The 16662-nt window shown below is 35.3% G+C and overlaps 1 non-coding gene across 1 annotated transcript; it reads right to left on the reverse strand.

The window, feature by feature from the left end:
- Positions 1–15784: 15784 nt before the first annotated feature.
- On the reverse strand, positions 15785–15893 carry LOC141588893 (small nucleolar RNA R71). The gene has a single exon (XR_012519859.1). It is a non-coding gene; the product is annotated as a small nucleolar RNA R71 (small nucleolar RNA).
- Between the last annotated feature and the right edge of the window lie 769 nt (positions 15894–16662).

The following is a 16662-nucleotide window of genomic DNA, read 5'->3' on the forward strand; positions in this document are numbered from 1 at the left end:
TAGAACTCTTGGTCGATAAAATTACTCTAATATTTATCTATAGCCCGGAACACATGCAACTACGGTCGCGAATACTTCCGTTGAGCTCAATCCAAATTTCGAATAAATGTGTCCATGATCCAAATCCATATCAACTTGGGCACGGTATGGCCGATGAAACCCTTATTAACATGAACTCGGTGGATTAACAATCATCACCCACTTCCCCTACGTAACAAGGTTTGTACCCCGGTAGGGCCGAGTGCACTCCCTCGCGAAATAGGTTTTCATGGTTTCTACTATTTGGTAAGGCTATGTCTCAATTAATTGTTTTAGCGAGAGGTCATGTCAATTTATTATCTATCACATTTTAAGTGAACTAAAGCGGTGAACTACGATAATTCTAATTGACACGGTCGATAAACTCGATAAAAAGACAATGCATGTTTTAGTTATGGCGATTTAGCAATGCATGTGACATAAAATAAAATGCAATGCAAGCATAAAAATAAAATAAATCCTAGTATGGCCTTTCCTAAAATAGAAAAACTCTTTAACTATTACAAATTCGGAAACCAACTCCATTGGTCCCTTGAACTTCGGTTGAGGCACGCATCTCGAGGTAACACCGTCTTTATGTATCGCCATTCTTGAAGAAATCCGTCTTAGGAACTCCGGAATGAATAAAATTACATAATAAATTACATAATTCCTATTATACATATGTAACTAAAATAAAATAAATCTATTAAATTACAAAACGGTGATACGAGATCACAATAAAATTACAACCGAATCGATATTCCCATACATTTCGGGAAATACCAATTAAAATCTAAGGCCATACTAAGTAAAAATACATAATTCAAAATTACATAAATTAAAATTATGACAATCATAAAGAAAATGCAGCATTATAATATGTATGAACATGCTCAATTTTTATGCTAAATCGCCTTTAATAGCCAATATCATATATTACTCGGTTTTTACGGATTTGCGTGATTTCAACATTTTATAATCACAAAAATGCATAAACTCATATTTATGCACTAGTTAATTACCCTAACCACTTAGGACTCAAAATATAGTCTTCACTAATAATTTGACCATAATTAACCCATATCTTATAAAATTGTTCATAAATGGACCAAAATTACAAAATAAGCTATTAAACTTCAAATAAAACACAAAACTTCAAATAAATTCAAAATTTGAAATTTAAATTCATGAACATTCTGGAAAAATACCATGACACTCATAATGTTCAAAATCTTAGGTTAAAAAATTTCGAAAATTTTCCGGAAAAACAATGTTGCGGTTTATCGATTTTTTAATAAAATAATCATAAAAACATGGAAAAATTATATCCATTAACATTTCAATTTTAGATCTGAAAAAGATAATAAAAAGCAACATTAGACGTTTTTCCTAAGTCATAGATTATGTTTTATTAATTTTCAACTAATAATGTCACTATTTATGCTATTTTTCTTCAAAAATCCATAAATCATGCAAAAAGACTTCTTTATAGCCAACTATTTTACACACATCTTGTAAAATTGCATGTGACAACATATTAATTTTCTATGACCAGATTCGAAATTTAACTCATATTAACCTATTTTTTACTTAAAACCGAATTTAATAATGAAAAATTCATTTTTCGAGCATAACGAGTCCAAAAATTATGAAAATTTACAGGTTATCTCAAAATAATATATGTAACAACATATCCAAAAACCAAGTGAAAATTCGAAGTATAGCTAATTTTAGACCAAAAATGACATTTTTACTCATAAAATCGCATTTAAATGCCATTATTGTAAATTATGAACAATAAAAATCCGAACAATTAACCAAAATATCCTGAAACATTTTAGGACCAGAAATATTAACATGCATGTAATGATTTCGTGATATATCATAATAACACAAATTTTACAAGTTTTATTTGTTATTCTTATAACTCGGAAAAACTTTTAACCAATTTGCATGCAAACAACCGTGGCTCTTGATACCGATTGAAGGAAATGTAGATTCATGTACATATTAACATACTCATATATGTCTAAATAATTTGTCATAAAATTAAAACGGATTTTATGCATGCAAACAATATAATAAAAGGAGAAGAAATCACATCCTTACATTAAAATTTTCGGTTCAAATGGGCACAAAAGAAATCTCCTTTTCTTTTGTTCTTGAGCTTTCCTTTAATGGAAGAACAAGATCCAAGTGTAGGATCTCTCCTTAGGAATAATACCCAAAGCTTAACTCTTAATCTAATTAATATTATTTGAGCTAGTATAATATTAATCTAGTGAAAAATGAACCAAAAATAGTTTGGTTTTTGGGCTCCTAAAACCGGGTAGGAGAAGGTATTTTGGAGTATATTATCTCTCTAATTTATCACTCAAAATGTAGAGAGGAAATTATCTTTCTAACACTAGAAAAATATGAATGTGAATGAATGAATAATTTTAGAGGAGAAAAACCCTCTAAATCCTCTAGGAAAAACCGGTGGGAGGGGCTTTTTAGGGGAGCCAATGCATGCCCATATTTGTCTTCACAAGGTGAGTAGGCTTGCATGGCTACTTTAGCTTTTCATCATTATGTTTTCTATTTACAATATAAACACAATTTTCCCTAATACACCTCTAATATTTCGGCCCTTTTAATTAATATGGATTCCATATTATTTTTGTCAATTGTCAATATGTCACATGTCACATGTCACATAAATTTGTTATGTATTTATAACATATTAAAAATCAACGTATTAATAAAAATACGTCACATACAAAATCGACTTAGTAATTTCATAATTACTTGTGCCAAAATATTTTACCAATTTATAAATCACAACAGATTGTATTTATAATAATTCATTCAATTCCGATTGTTTCTTTAAACAATAATTTCATCCGAGTAATGATACAATTCGATTACTCAGACCGTATCTCATTTAATCACATTTCAATTTGATACGTAAATTTTACTTCCAAAATCGTCCGTCAATTTTTCAAGTAATTTAATTAACTCGTAACACTATACGATTAATTAAATGATCAATTAAGAGTATTGCCCTATAGGTATGACCTAGGGGTCAATCGATCACCACCGTCACACGACAAGAATGTCAAACTCTAGTCAGCCAATCATTACCGATATATGTTGACCAGTTGACAGTATGAATACTTCCCAATTGTATTCTTTAAAAATGAGATTTAATAATGATATATATAAATCATGTGATCGCACTATTGTTGAGGACACATTTCCCAACATGTAGTTGCATGTTAGAAAAAAATTTTGCGAAACCGTCTATTTGGGAAGCTTGACAAGTGTATATAGGCCCTAGTAGATGCTTTTTCTTCTTAAGACTTTGCTTGTTAGAATACTTGTAAAACACCCTAGGATGTGTCATGCTAGTATCCTTTGACCCATGGATTAAGGCCTAATCAAGAGTACCTTGTGGTGTGATAACTCCTTGGCTACCGTTTATTCCAAGGTGACCCTTGAAACCATGCATGCAACCATCATCCATATTCTACCACATTTTGTCATCAAAAAGGGAATGGTCACAAAAAGAAATCAATTTGAGTTCAATGCAATGAAAAGAAAAGAAAAAGTTTGCAAAAAATGCATCAAATGAAAAGAGGAGCAAAAATAGAACTCCTAAAGCTTCAAATACAAGGCACCCTCGTTACTAATTGGGGTGACTTTGAAAATGTTCAAAAGAAATGCAAAGAAAAATTCAAAAAGTTGTCAAGTGTTGAAAATGCCAAAAATCAAAAGAAATGGCAAGAAAGTGTTCTCAAATGTTATATGCCACAAGAAATTGGGGAAAAACAACAATGAAAGCAAACTCCCAAAATGAAACTCAAATACTATTGATCCCTTTTCCATCTTATCCATTTTTGTGCATGGTAGAGAGGGGACGACCCTTCTTCTTGTCTAGGCAAGAGGGGAAATTCCGCGATCCTCCAGTGTTTCTAACGCCATAGGGAGTCTACTCTTGACAAAAGCATTTAATGATTGAGGACAAAGGTACCCTAGCTTGACACAACTTGGAGGTGATTTATTGGTATCCTTCTAGGCTTAGTAGTTTGAAGAAATTGTATCTATGAAGGATTGTGTACCCTTGAATTGCTTCCCTTGTAGGTAATTTCCGCCACTTAGATGAGGAAAGTGGCTATTCTTTTGTAGATGCATCCATTATTTGATTTTGTGTGCTTAATGTTTGGATGTATCGCCATTTTGGCAAGCCCCACCTTGCCTTGCAAGAAGGCATCCTACCTCATGGTTGTCTTGTTATGAGTTGAAGGTGCGGAGTGAGACCCGCTAATTGTCTCATATCGGCTATATTATTAGGTTAGTTTAAATAAAGGTCTAGTTTTAGTCACCTCTTTACTCGGGACGAGTAAAGGTTCGGTTTGGGGATATTTGATGTGACCATTATTTGCGCACATTTAGTCCCCTAATTGAGCCTATTTTGCATACTATTATAACATTCTATGGCCATTTTATCCATCAAAACCTTCCTATTTGCTTTTCTACCGCATTTCATATATTTTGTAGAAAAGAAGATAATAAGGCGGAAATTCCCGTCTTTCGTGCATATTTGGAAGCTTATTGATGATATTAGATGGACTAGTATGAAGAGGAGGCAAGAATGATGACCAATGATGTAGGAATAAAGAGTATATAGAAGGGTCATAAGGTTTAAAGCAAGGAGGAAAAGCAAGGAAGCCATTCATGAAGAAAATTGCTCGGAACGCAAACCAAGAGTTGCTCCTTTGGCTCTGACAATATGCTAGATGGAACGGCGTCGAAAAAAACAAGCGATCTAGGCTTTTGAATCACTCCAATAGGACTCCGGATGAGAAAATGACGTCCGTTTTACAATCCGAGCTCAAACAAAGAAGCTGTACAGGAATCCGCGCGTCCCGCGCTGAAGACGCTCGGATTGTCCCAAATCCGCTCGGATTGCTCCAAATCCGCTCGGATTCCAATGCTACAATCCGCCCGGATTGTCCCCAATCCGCCCGTCTTCTGGCTGGGAAAAACAAGAAATTTCACTGGAAGAGAATCCGCCCGGATTCCCTACAATCCGCCCGGATTCCCCCGCAGAATCCGCCCGGATTCCCTACAATCCGCCCGGATTGCCCTACCAGAATCCGCCCGGATTCTAGCGAATCCGTCCGGATTCCCCTCCCAGAATCCGCCCGTCCCGACCACAATACGCACGGATTCCTCCACAGCACGATTGTCTTCTTCAAGCTACGGAAAGAGACGCCCTTCCTTCGAAAAATACCGGAGTCTCCCTGCTCAAATCTCAAAAGTGTAATTACTAGTTAGCCCTTAGTTAACCTAATGCATCCCACCTAATTTCCACTATAAATACCCCATCTTTGTAATTAATCAAGCATGTTGTTTTTGGGTAGAAAATCATTCTTTAGATTAGATTAGGAGTAGATTAGAATAGATTACTCTTTAATATTTCCACAAATTACACATTAATCTCTCTTTAATTATTGTTCAAGCTTATTATTCAAGTTTATTATTGGGTAATTGAAGATTATTGGGTTATTATTGGGAGATTGACAACCTTCCATCAATCATCAAGTTTCTTCTATTATTCTTTGCATTATTATTTGGATCACCTCAAGTTTGGTATAATTCCTTTACTCTTTAATCTTTATTGTTCATTTCTTCATTCTATTATCATGTTTATACTTGTTGTGATGATTGACACCATTAATGACATGTTTCCCATGATGATGAGTGAGTAGTTACTTAGCTGGGATTAGTGGGTAATTAAGGGAAACCAACATGGGATTGATTCATGCTTAATCTAATATGTTCACATGATTAAATTGCTTGCTTGTTGTGATGTCAACTTTATGCATATGTTATGTTTGATGAAATGCTAAGCCTATGAATCCTTGCATTTTTACCATCTCTTTTCTATTCAACTTGACTTGTAAGATATAAACCAACTCGAGTCTTGTTAGACCATGTATAGAAGTTGATTAGGAGGAAAGTAAGTCGACTTGTAGGTGTTGTACAATCTAATCGATTCGGCTCCGGGACCCAACTCTTCCTAAGAACCGTAAGATATAACCCAACTCGGTTCCTCCACAACATTAATTGCTTGCAACCTTGTAAACATGTTTGTATGATCAAAACCATGAATCCCCTATGAACCCATGACATCCTAGCACTTTTAATCAATTGTTTACATCCTTCCTTTTATTGTTTGCTTTACTTTATTGCTTGCACTAGTATAGAACACAACTACAAACCCAACCAAATTGTGACACTAGCATAAATTGAGATAGATAGACTTAGAACCCAAAGCACACCGTCCCATGGATCGACCTCGACTTACCGCTAACTAGTTGTTTGTTGAGTATTATAAATGTGTTTGATTGGATGAGTGACGACATCGTCCACATCAGCAAGTTAACACAAACCTACCTTATAACTCATACAATGAAAATCCTAACTACTACCCCAACTTTTCCCACCAAAACCCACATCCATTATCCACAACAACCACCCACCCAAAACTCACTTTACAACCAATTCCAAATGTCACAATACAGCCACTTTCACACCAACCCACAATAAGAAGATAAGCATGAATTTGACATTCAAAGTATGGTTCTCCAAATGATGGAAGATCAACAAAATTTCTTCAAACAAATGCTAGAAGAGAGCCAAAAAAGGAACAATGTTCTTCAAGGCATTGTTACCCAAGGTGAGGAGTTGGAGATCCAAATTGCCCAAATATAAGAAACCCAAGTAACTACTCCTCACCATTCTTTAGACATTGTCCATGAATGCGAGTTCGAAGGAGTGACCTTTGATATGGAAGATGAGAAGGGGGAAGAGCCAACCTCCTTGAGCTCTTGTGAGTATGAAAGTGTGGTATTTGATGAGGAAGATATGAGGTTGAGTAAGCCAAATACTCTTAGCCTTTGTGAGTATAAGGGTGTGACTTTTGATGTGAACATTAAGGTGTTGGAGAAAGAGTTGATGAGGAAAAGTGAAGCCCATATCTATGATTCGTATGAAGCTAGCAATGATGACAAACCTATGGAAGAAGCTTATGCGGAATACGTGTCTTACAAGGACCTTTGGAATAAGGAAGAAGAATGGACTTGTGAAATCACCTTACTTGAGGAGCCTATCCTTGAGAAATTTAAGGTATGCTTCCATGAGGAAGATGAACTGCTCTTTCCTATTAACCATAAAGACCTTTTCGCACCCACCATGGAACCTATGATTGTTGGAGATGATATGGTGGACCTTCTCCAAAAGGTCAAAACATCATATAAAGGGTACTTGGTGGAAAAGTTCAAGAACAAACTTGCGAATGAACTTACTTGTGGAGATTTGGCAACCAAAATTACAAAAGGTCAAAACATCTTTATTTTAAGAAAATGGAAAAATAGAAAAATACGTTCTATGTTTTTCAGTTCTCTTCCTACATTATTCCCATCGAGGACGATGTAAATCATAAGTGTAGGGAGGGAAATATCCAACTTGTGAATATTTGTAAATATTCGATAATATTTATATATACTTGTAAATTTGAGAAAAATTTCAAAAATACCTAAAAAATTCAAAAATTTCAAAAATATTGCATTGTATATTTATGTTTTTCAAACCAATGGCATAGACACATGCGGAGCATTTGAAACAAGAGGAGACTAGAAGACCAATTGGTATACTCTTTCCGATCTCTTTCTCCTTTACCATTCCTTTTTCTTTTATATTATTATATATGGAGGAGGACGAGATTTTGTTGATGAGGTTGTTCATTTTTGGAACTTACGGATGTGTGTTGATTGATGTGCTGTTAGGTATAGAATTTTTTTTATTTAAAGTAGTTGCATGTATGTTTGTTCCCTATTGTTTATACTTGCATTCACATAGTTTGTGAATATGTATTAGTTGCATCTCATACGTACTGGATCTTGTTTGTATATAGGTTGTATAGGAAGTCTAAATGTGGAGAATATATGTCGCCAATGATGATAATCGTTTTGACCATGTCTTCTCTCTCCCTTGATAGCTCGTCTCTTGTGATGACACTGTTGGAGTTACTGTCCTCCACAATAGTGCGTTAACATAATAAATCTCATTAATAGAATATCATCAGATATTTAATTATTTGATCCTCGTCAGTTAATTAACGTAAATCGATAACGGTTGGCTGACTAGAGTTTGACGTTATTGTCGTGAGACGGCGGTGATCAACTGACCCATTTCGGTCACACCTAAAGGAACGAACCCCAATAGACAACTAATTAATTGTATGAGATACAATTTATTTAGTCCATTGATTTGTAGACTAAAAAGTTATTCGATTATTTTTAGAGAGATTTCGAGTTGCGAACTCGAGGAGTTCGTGTTGCGAACTCGAGGAGCGGCAGTTATTATTTAATTATGCGATAATTAAATAATAAGTTTTGGGAAACGAGTTTTAGTTAATTAACTGTTAATTTACTAAAATTGTACTAATTGATTAATGTGATTAATATTAGTACGTAAATAATATGTGTAGTGGTACACGTATATTTACCGAGTGAATTGGACGAATTAATTATGGATGTATTTAAACATGATACGATGTTTAAAATACAAATTACACGGATTTGTGCGACAAATATAAGCACCAACATGGACCCGTAAATGGTCAAGTGGACCGTGTAAAATAAGAATAGTGGATGATTACTCACATAATCATTTCACCTTATTTGTATACTACCATAATTTATCTTATGTAAAAGTTTGCATGTGATGTAAGATAAAAACATAAGACAAAATTTTCCACTCCCTCACTCCACCTCCACCCGCCACTTCCCTTCCTATATATTTCATCTATTGTTCACAATTTACACTACCTCACTTCTTCACTCTACCTACTTGCATGTGAACAATATTTATTCATCTTTCTAAAATAATTATTAATCACTACTAAGTTGTTAGTATACATACATTAATATTTACTAAGAAAGTTAGTAAAATTAAAATATTATCAACAGTATAAAATAACAAGTTACTAGTCAATACTTGTTATTATTTTGGGTTAGTTCTTGGGTGCAACAAGAAGGAGATCTTCTTTTTGAAGATTTGCAAGGTGGATCTTCCATTTGGAATAAGCTCAAGAACAAGCTAATAAGGTGAACTAGTTTGTGCCCTTTTTACCACAAATTCAATGTAAGGAAATTGTTTTTCCTTATACTTTCTTTTTATGCTTTCATATTAGCATGCATGTTACATAGAACAACTAAATGACAATTTATGAGATATATTAATTTTATTAGAGAGTCTAATATGGATCTATGATCTTTCAAGTGGTATCAAACCATAGGCTTATAATTTGCATGTTGATTTTAAGCATTTTAATAAATTATGAGATAATTTATAAAAACTCAAAAATTGTGTTAGAAGAGGTATTAGCACGAAATTTTTAGGACATGCATACCTACTGATCTAAAAAGTTTTGTGGAATTTTGTGGTGATTTTTTAAGTTATTTTGCTATTTGTAATGATTTTTTTGCAGAAAACCGAGTCAAAATGTCGCATTTTAGTGAAAAATTGACTAAAAATAGTTAAAAGTTGATTCGGTGCATGTATTTTTTATGGTAGTTCATGCATATTTTCTACTGATTGTATGCAAAAAGTTGAAGGTTGGTTCGAAACTTTTGCATGTTTATTGATTTTATGAGATAAAAGTCGATAAAAGTCAAATTAATTAATCATAATTTCGAAACTTTTGATTCTGCCCATGATAAATTTATGTACATTTAATAATATTATTTAAATGTCAAAAGTGATTTTTCATGTGTGTTTTCACTTTGTTTTGATGTTTATTGGTTTTAGTGGTTAAATATCGACAAATATCGATCTTTTTCTTCACAAAATTTATCCGGAATTTTTGGGCAATTTTTCTGACATTTTGGTGTTCTTGAGAGTGTTCCAGAATACTAAAAATTTTTGTTTCAATTTTTTGGGTAAGTTTTCAATTATTTTGGATTTTTACTTAAATATTATGATTTTATCGATTAAATTAGCAAAATATCACCAAATCAAACTAATAATTTATTATAAAATTATTGAGGAATAATTTTGAGATTCAAAACAGTTTGGACAATTAGTTTGGACTTAAATGAGATTTAAGAGTTAATTATTGATTTTTACATGTTAAAAAACGATTAAATCCACAAAAACCGAGATGGATACCAACGAATGATAGATAGGGCGATTTTGGCATCATTTTACAGCATTTTAAGCATATTTATTTAAGTTGAATGAATGATTGTCATTTATTTAAAGTATTTATCTTGTTGTACCTAGTTTGGCCTAGTTAATTTTAATCGTTATTACCCGAAATGAATGGGAATATCGATTTGTTTGTAATTAAATACGATCTCGTATCGTCGGTTTGTAATTAATTAATAGTTTTATTTATTTTATTAATTAATGTATAATAGGAATAGCTATGTAATTCATTTGTAATAGTTATTTTTACCGGCGTTTCCAAAAGACGGATTACAACGAGACGGAGTCTATTTTTGGAAGGTGTTCCAAATCCCACAAGGAGGAGCCACTTATGGAATGAAGAGGCAATGGACCAAGGAGTTGGTTTCTGAAATGTAATAGACTAGTTTTTATTAACTAGGTGGCCATACTAGGATTTATTCATATGCTTACATGTTTGCTTGTTTTATTTTCGCGCATGCCAAAATCACCATTCACATGCATTTTATTTTCGCGGTTGTCAATTCACGTCATTTATATTCACCAAATTAATTCACTTATAAGGAATTTATGACTAAATTGACAAGATCTCTCACATATCTAAAATTGAGATTAGGCTTACCAATTAGTAACACCTATGAATCTCTTGTTCATTAGAGCCACGCTCGCCCAAGCGGGGTGTTCTCTTTTTACCTTGGGTAAGTAGGGTGGTAAACGGTTATCACACGCTAAAATTGGTTGGACTCAACGGGATATAAGACGGTCTTGTGTTCCGGGGCTAGTCGATGAATTTGAGGAAATTCGTCGACCAAGAGTTCTAGAGGTAGAATTAGTCAACGTGACTTACCGAATTTACGCAATTATGGGATGTTTCGCCCAAGCAATGCTAATTTTTGTTTAATATTTGGGTATTGGAATCATTTATATAATTTAGTGGGAGGTCATTATATAAATGCTAAAACTTGCTAAACATGTTTTTATAAGTAATTTTTTAAAACAATGAATGTTAATTTTCCCTTTTTGTTGTAGCATTTTAATTCGCAATGGCAACTTCATCAACTCCATCGACTACTTCACTAGGAAAAGATTCATGGCTAAGGTTCGTAATGGACAAATTTATTTTAAAAGATGACGGTAGTAACTTTCTTGAATGGGAATCCAACATCAAAAGTGCCGCGTTGTCCGACAATGTGCTCACTTACTTGACCGATGCTCCTCCAATCGAGCCCGGTACAAGAGCTTCATCAGCGGTGCGGACCGCCTATGATGACTATGTGAGGATGTTGAATGATATCAAGAATGTGTTGATATAGTCAATATCCCCAAAGCTCAAGCTATCATGCATTTCTTTAAATGCGTACGAGATTTTCACTCGTATGATTACTATGTTTTCACAAACACCAAAAGTCCGTCAATACGATGCGGCGGCACGCTTTTTGAAGCTAAGCTTGAGAGGGGCCAAAAGGTTGGTCTCCATGTACTCAAAATGGTCGAATATGTTGACATCCTTGAGCGTCTAGGGTGTAAGATTCCTAAGACTCTTGTGGTGGATCGTATCTTCCACTCACTCCCCACCAAGTTTGCCCACTTTAGGGTAAACTACAACATGAATGACATGGATAAGAGTTACCATGAAATTCATGCACTCCTCACCTAAGCGGAGAGGGATATGGAGGCTAGTGGGAGCGAAAAAGGGGATGTTTTAACCATGAAGTTAAAGAACTTGTCCCTTGGAGTCAAGAAAGGAAAAGGGAAAGAAAAGTCCCAATTCAAGAAATCGTCAAAGAAAATTGACAAGGGAAAGGGGAAGGCCGTTGTGAATGGCAATCCCAAGGCAAAACGTGTCAAGCTCTCCAAGGACGAATGTTTCCATTGTAATGGGAAGGGGCATTATAGGAGGAGTTGTCCCAAATACTTGGAGGATCTCAAGGAAGGGCGTGTGACACCTATTGGTATGATTTCCTCTCTCTATGTGATAGACGTTAATTATGCTTGTACTTCCACTTGGGTACTTGATACCGGATGTGGCTCTCACCTTTGTAACCATTTGCAGGGTTTAAGGGACGTGCAAGCACTAGCAAAAGGTGATGTGGATCTCCGCATGGGCAATGGAGCTAGAGTAGCCGCCGTTTCCGTGGGGACCTATGTGCTCACTTTAGTTAGTGGTTAGAGTTGTATTTAAATAATTGTTATTTTGTACCAACTTTAACTAAGAACATCATCTCCATTTCCGCGTTAGACGCGGAAGGCTTTTGTTTTATGATTAAGGAAAAGTGTTGTACTTTTTCTTTTAATGACGTGGTTTATGGAAAGGCCATTTCAATTGGAGGCATTTATGTTTTAAATGATGTTAATGACGTTTATCATGTGGAAACTAAAAAGCTCAAAACGGGTCATCCAAACGAATCCTACCTTTGGCATTGTCGTTTGGGCCACATAAACGAAAGACGCATTAACAGACTTGCTTCATCAAAAGTGCTCAAACCATTTGGTTTCGAATCTTATGTTACATGCGAGTCTTGCCTTTTAGGCAAGATGACTCGTGCACCTTTTGCGGGAAAAGGGACACGAGCTAGTGAGGTTTTGGCTCTCATACATACGGATGTGTGTGGACCATTAACCATCACCGCTAGAGGAGGTTTTCACTACTTCATTACTTTTACTGATGACTTAAGTAGATATGGGTATGTCTACTTAATGAAGAATAAGAGTGAAGCCTTTGACAAGTTCAAATAGTTCCAAAAAGAAGTAGAGAACAAATTGGATAAAAAGATAAAGACCCTACGGTCCGACCGTGGTGGTGAGTATTTAAATATTGAATTTGATTCACACTTAAAAAATTGTGGTATAGTATCACAATGGACTCCTCCTGGCACACCACAATTAAATGGTGTGGCCGAAAGGAGAAACCGAACTTTACTTGATATGGTTTGGTCTATGATGAGTCTAACTGAGCTTCCTAGTTCATTTTGGGGTTTTGCCCTCTTGTCTGCAGTATTTTCTTTAAATCGAAGCCCGACTAAAGCGGTCGATAAGACTCCATATGAGATATGGACAGGGAAAGTCCCTCATTTGTCATTCATGCGTATTTGGGGTTGCGAAGCATACGTTAAGATCAAGTCTGACAATAAGCTTGCACCTAGGTCTGACAAATGTCTTTTTGTAGGATATCCAAGGGAAACACGTGGCTATTAATTCTACAATAAACACGAGAACAAAGTGTTTGTGGCTCGTGATGCTGTCTTCCTAGAAAAGGAGATTATTTCTAGGAGACAGAGTGGGAGAAAATTTGAACTTGAAGAAGTTCGAGAGCCACAAACCGAGAATGAGGTAGAGGAGAACGTGGAGGATAGCATTCCCTCTTCCTCTGAAACGATAATTATTCCTAGAAAGTCAAGTAGGATTTCTAATCCACCTGACCGTTACCTTGGTAACATCGAAGAAGATGTTGTTTTGTTACTTTTTGAAAGTGATGAACCCACTACCTACAAATCGGCCATGTCTAGTCCCGACTCCTCGCTTTGGCTAGAAGCCATGCGATCCGAAATGGATTCCATGTAAGAGAACCAAGTATGGGACTTGGTGGATTTACCTGAGGGAGTGCGACCCCTTCTGTGTAAATGGATATATAAAATTAAGCTTGACGTGAATAAACATGTGGATGTTGATACGTGCATATTCTATACACTTTATTTGCAGTTTTGCACGTATTTCTATGCGTATTTGTTAGCTTAAAGCTACTATTTCTCCCGAAACGGTTTACTTTGGAATTTCTATGATTTATTGTAGGAATGAGTAGAAGTAGGCTAAATCAAGCTTAAATCGTCCTCCGGAAGCAACTTTATGGGAACTTGGAAGATGGGAGTTCGGACTCGCTCACCTTGGGATGCGTGCATTGGAGTGAAGAGGCAGATTGGAAGAGAAAAGGAAGTTACTGCACAGTTCAGTTGGTCGATCGACCAACATATCTAGTCGATCGACCGTGGAAGTTCAGCAGAGAAGGAAGTACTGTACTGGCTTGTCGATCGACCGTGCCACTTGGTCGATCGACCAGGTCGCGAACCTGAGATTTATTTTACGCTTTAGACTTTTGAAAGCCCGTTTTGTAATTAACTTTTGGAAGAATGTTTATCAGTAGTAGGCAGAAATAATTTAGGTTAGGCTTTTTCATTACTCAAGAACTGAAGTTTAGATCTAGTTTTGGGAGACAAGAAAGGTAGACACGGATTTCAATTCAATTGCCTTTGTTCATCAATTCTTAGTAAGTTTTAATGCAATTTCCATCTTCTTTTATTTCTAATCAATTTAATTCTTGTTGTTATTAGTTTTATTCAAGAAATCCAGTTTTAATCTTTTGTCTTAAATTCAATTTCAATTATGTCAATCTTGTTTTTTGCCTTCAAGTTTGCAATTGTTATAGTTTTAATCATGCATAGCTAATTTCCTTGATTGGGAACTAGGTGAGCCATGGCGTAAATTAGGGTCAATTTTATTAGTATGATTTTTCTTCCATATCGATCTTATTTTCTTTTGATAAATCTATCTTGCTAGATTGAAAGATTAGTAGGTCAGGTTATCATTAGATTTGGAATTTCCTTTGAGCGAAAGCTTTGAGAAATTCTAGGGAATTAGAAGACCGTAAGGTTATTATTGAGCATTGAACGAAAGGCTTGCTCATATTTCCTGAGACCGTATTATAGGACCTCTGCTACCTTTTTGACCTGACCTTAGCCATGGTGAACTGAAGTTCCTGATCTTCTCTTTATCTTCTTTAAGAAATTTCTTATTTTAGCAATTAGTCACTAGAATCAAACATATTCAAAACCCCCATTTAATTGTTACTTTTATAGACTGAAAATAGCAAATAGAATTGATCTTGTCTCTCAGTGGTTCGACCCTTACTATCACTAGCTATAGTTTTAGTTCGGATTTATAAATTAAATTTTGATACAAAACGACGGTATCAAATTTTGGCGCCGTTGCCGGGGAGACGGTGTGATTCTGTTTGCTTTATTTTTTAGTTTATTTTTCTTGTCTCAAGGAACTTTGGTTCCATGAGGTCGTTGCTTACTCTTGCTTCTAGTTTTGCTTTTGCACAGTTAGAAGACAGGTTTTTGAGAGGAAGACTTGAGTACTCTCAGTTTTGCGAACATGACTACAATATATGACAATCTTCAGCCACAGGAGCAGCATGTTCCAAAGGGATACGTTTTACCCACCCCTATTACTGGTCACTTCGAATTTCGTTCCTCCTATATCGATTTAGTGGAGCGAAATCAGTTTGCTGGTCTACCGGACGAGGATCCTTTGAAGCATATGGAAATTTTCACAGACTACTGCTGTTCCATACCTGTACCGGCTGGGGTGACCCAGGATGAAGTAAAGGGGATGATGTTCTTGTACTCCTTGAAGGATTCTGCGCGAGATTGGTACCGCTACCTTGATAGGGTAGCAGCTGGAGTTACAGATTGGACATCTCTAGCGTTAGCTTTCTACAAAAAATACTTCCCACTTGCAAAGACTGATGCCTTGAGAAGCAAAATTACAAATTTCCAGCAAGGACCTGATGAGGAATTTTGTGAAGCATGGGGACGTTTCAAGAGTTTGGTTCGGTCTGTCCCTCACCACGGTTTCCAGCAGTGGTACCTTTGCAACTTATTCTATAATGCTTTATATGATGACTACAAGTGAAGGAAATGTAGATCTATATACATACTAACATACTCATATATGTCGAAATTAATTTGTCATAAAATTAAATGTGGATTTTATGCATGCAAACATTAAAAACAATTAGAGAAGAAATCATATTCTTACATTTGATGTATCGGTTTTATGGGCACAAAAGAAATCTCCTTTTCTTTTGTTCTTGAGCTTTCCATTAATGGATGAACATACATGACCTCAAAATAGAAGCCCTCCAATTAGTTGCACCCAAAACTATCCCTTAATCCCACAAACTAACATGTACTAGATGTTTATATTGTGGTTTACCTTAAATTCTATTACTAATACTCATATACTACTTCTTGTAATCTTAGTAATTCATATGAACAATTTGAATCAAATACTCATCTTTTTGATGAAGATTGAGGAGAGAGAAGAGAGAATATTCATGAACATTTAGCATGGTTTTTGAATGGTAGTGTGTAGAGAAATAAAGCAACCAACACTACTCAATTAAGAGTGTGTGTGCCGCCCAACTCTAGCCCAAAGGAGCATCATTGCTTTTCTTTTTCTCTTATCAAAAATATAGGTGTGTAAGAAAGTGGAGTAGGTTGTAAGGCTAGTCAAGAGTAGTCATCATGATGTTTATTTTATCAAATAAAATAAAACAACCAAAACCCACTAACACACCCTCCATTTTCGGTCCATTCACTTAAAATGGACTACCATTTTATT

Source organism: Silene latifolia, chromosome 6 (genome assembly GCF_048544455.1).
Source record: "Silene latifolia isolate original U9 population chromosome 6, ASM4854445v1, whole genome shotgun sequence".
In the NCBI taxonomy this organism is placed as follows: domain Eukaryota; kingdom Viridiplantae; phylum Streptophyta; class Magnoliopsida; order Caryophyllales; family Caryophyllaceae; genus Silene; species Silene latifolia.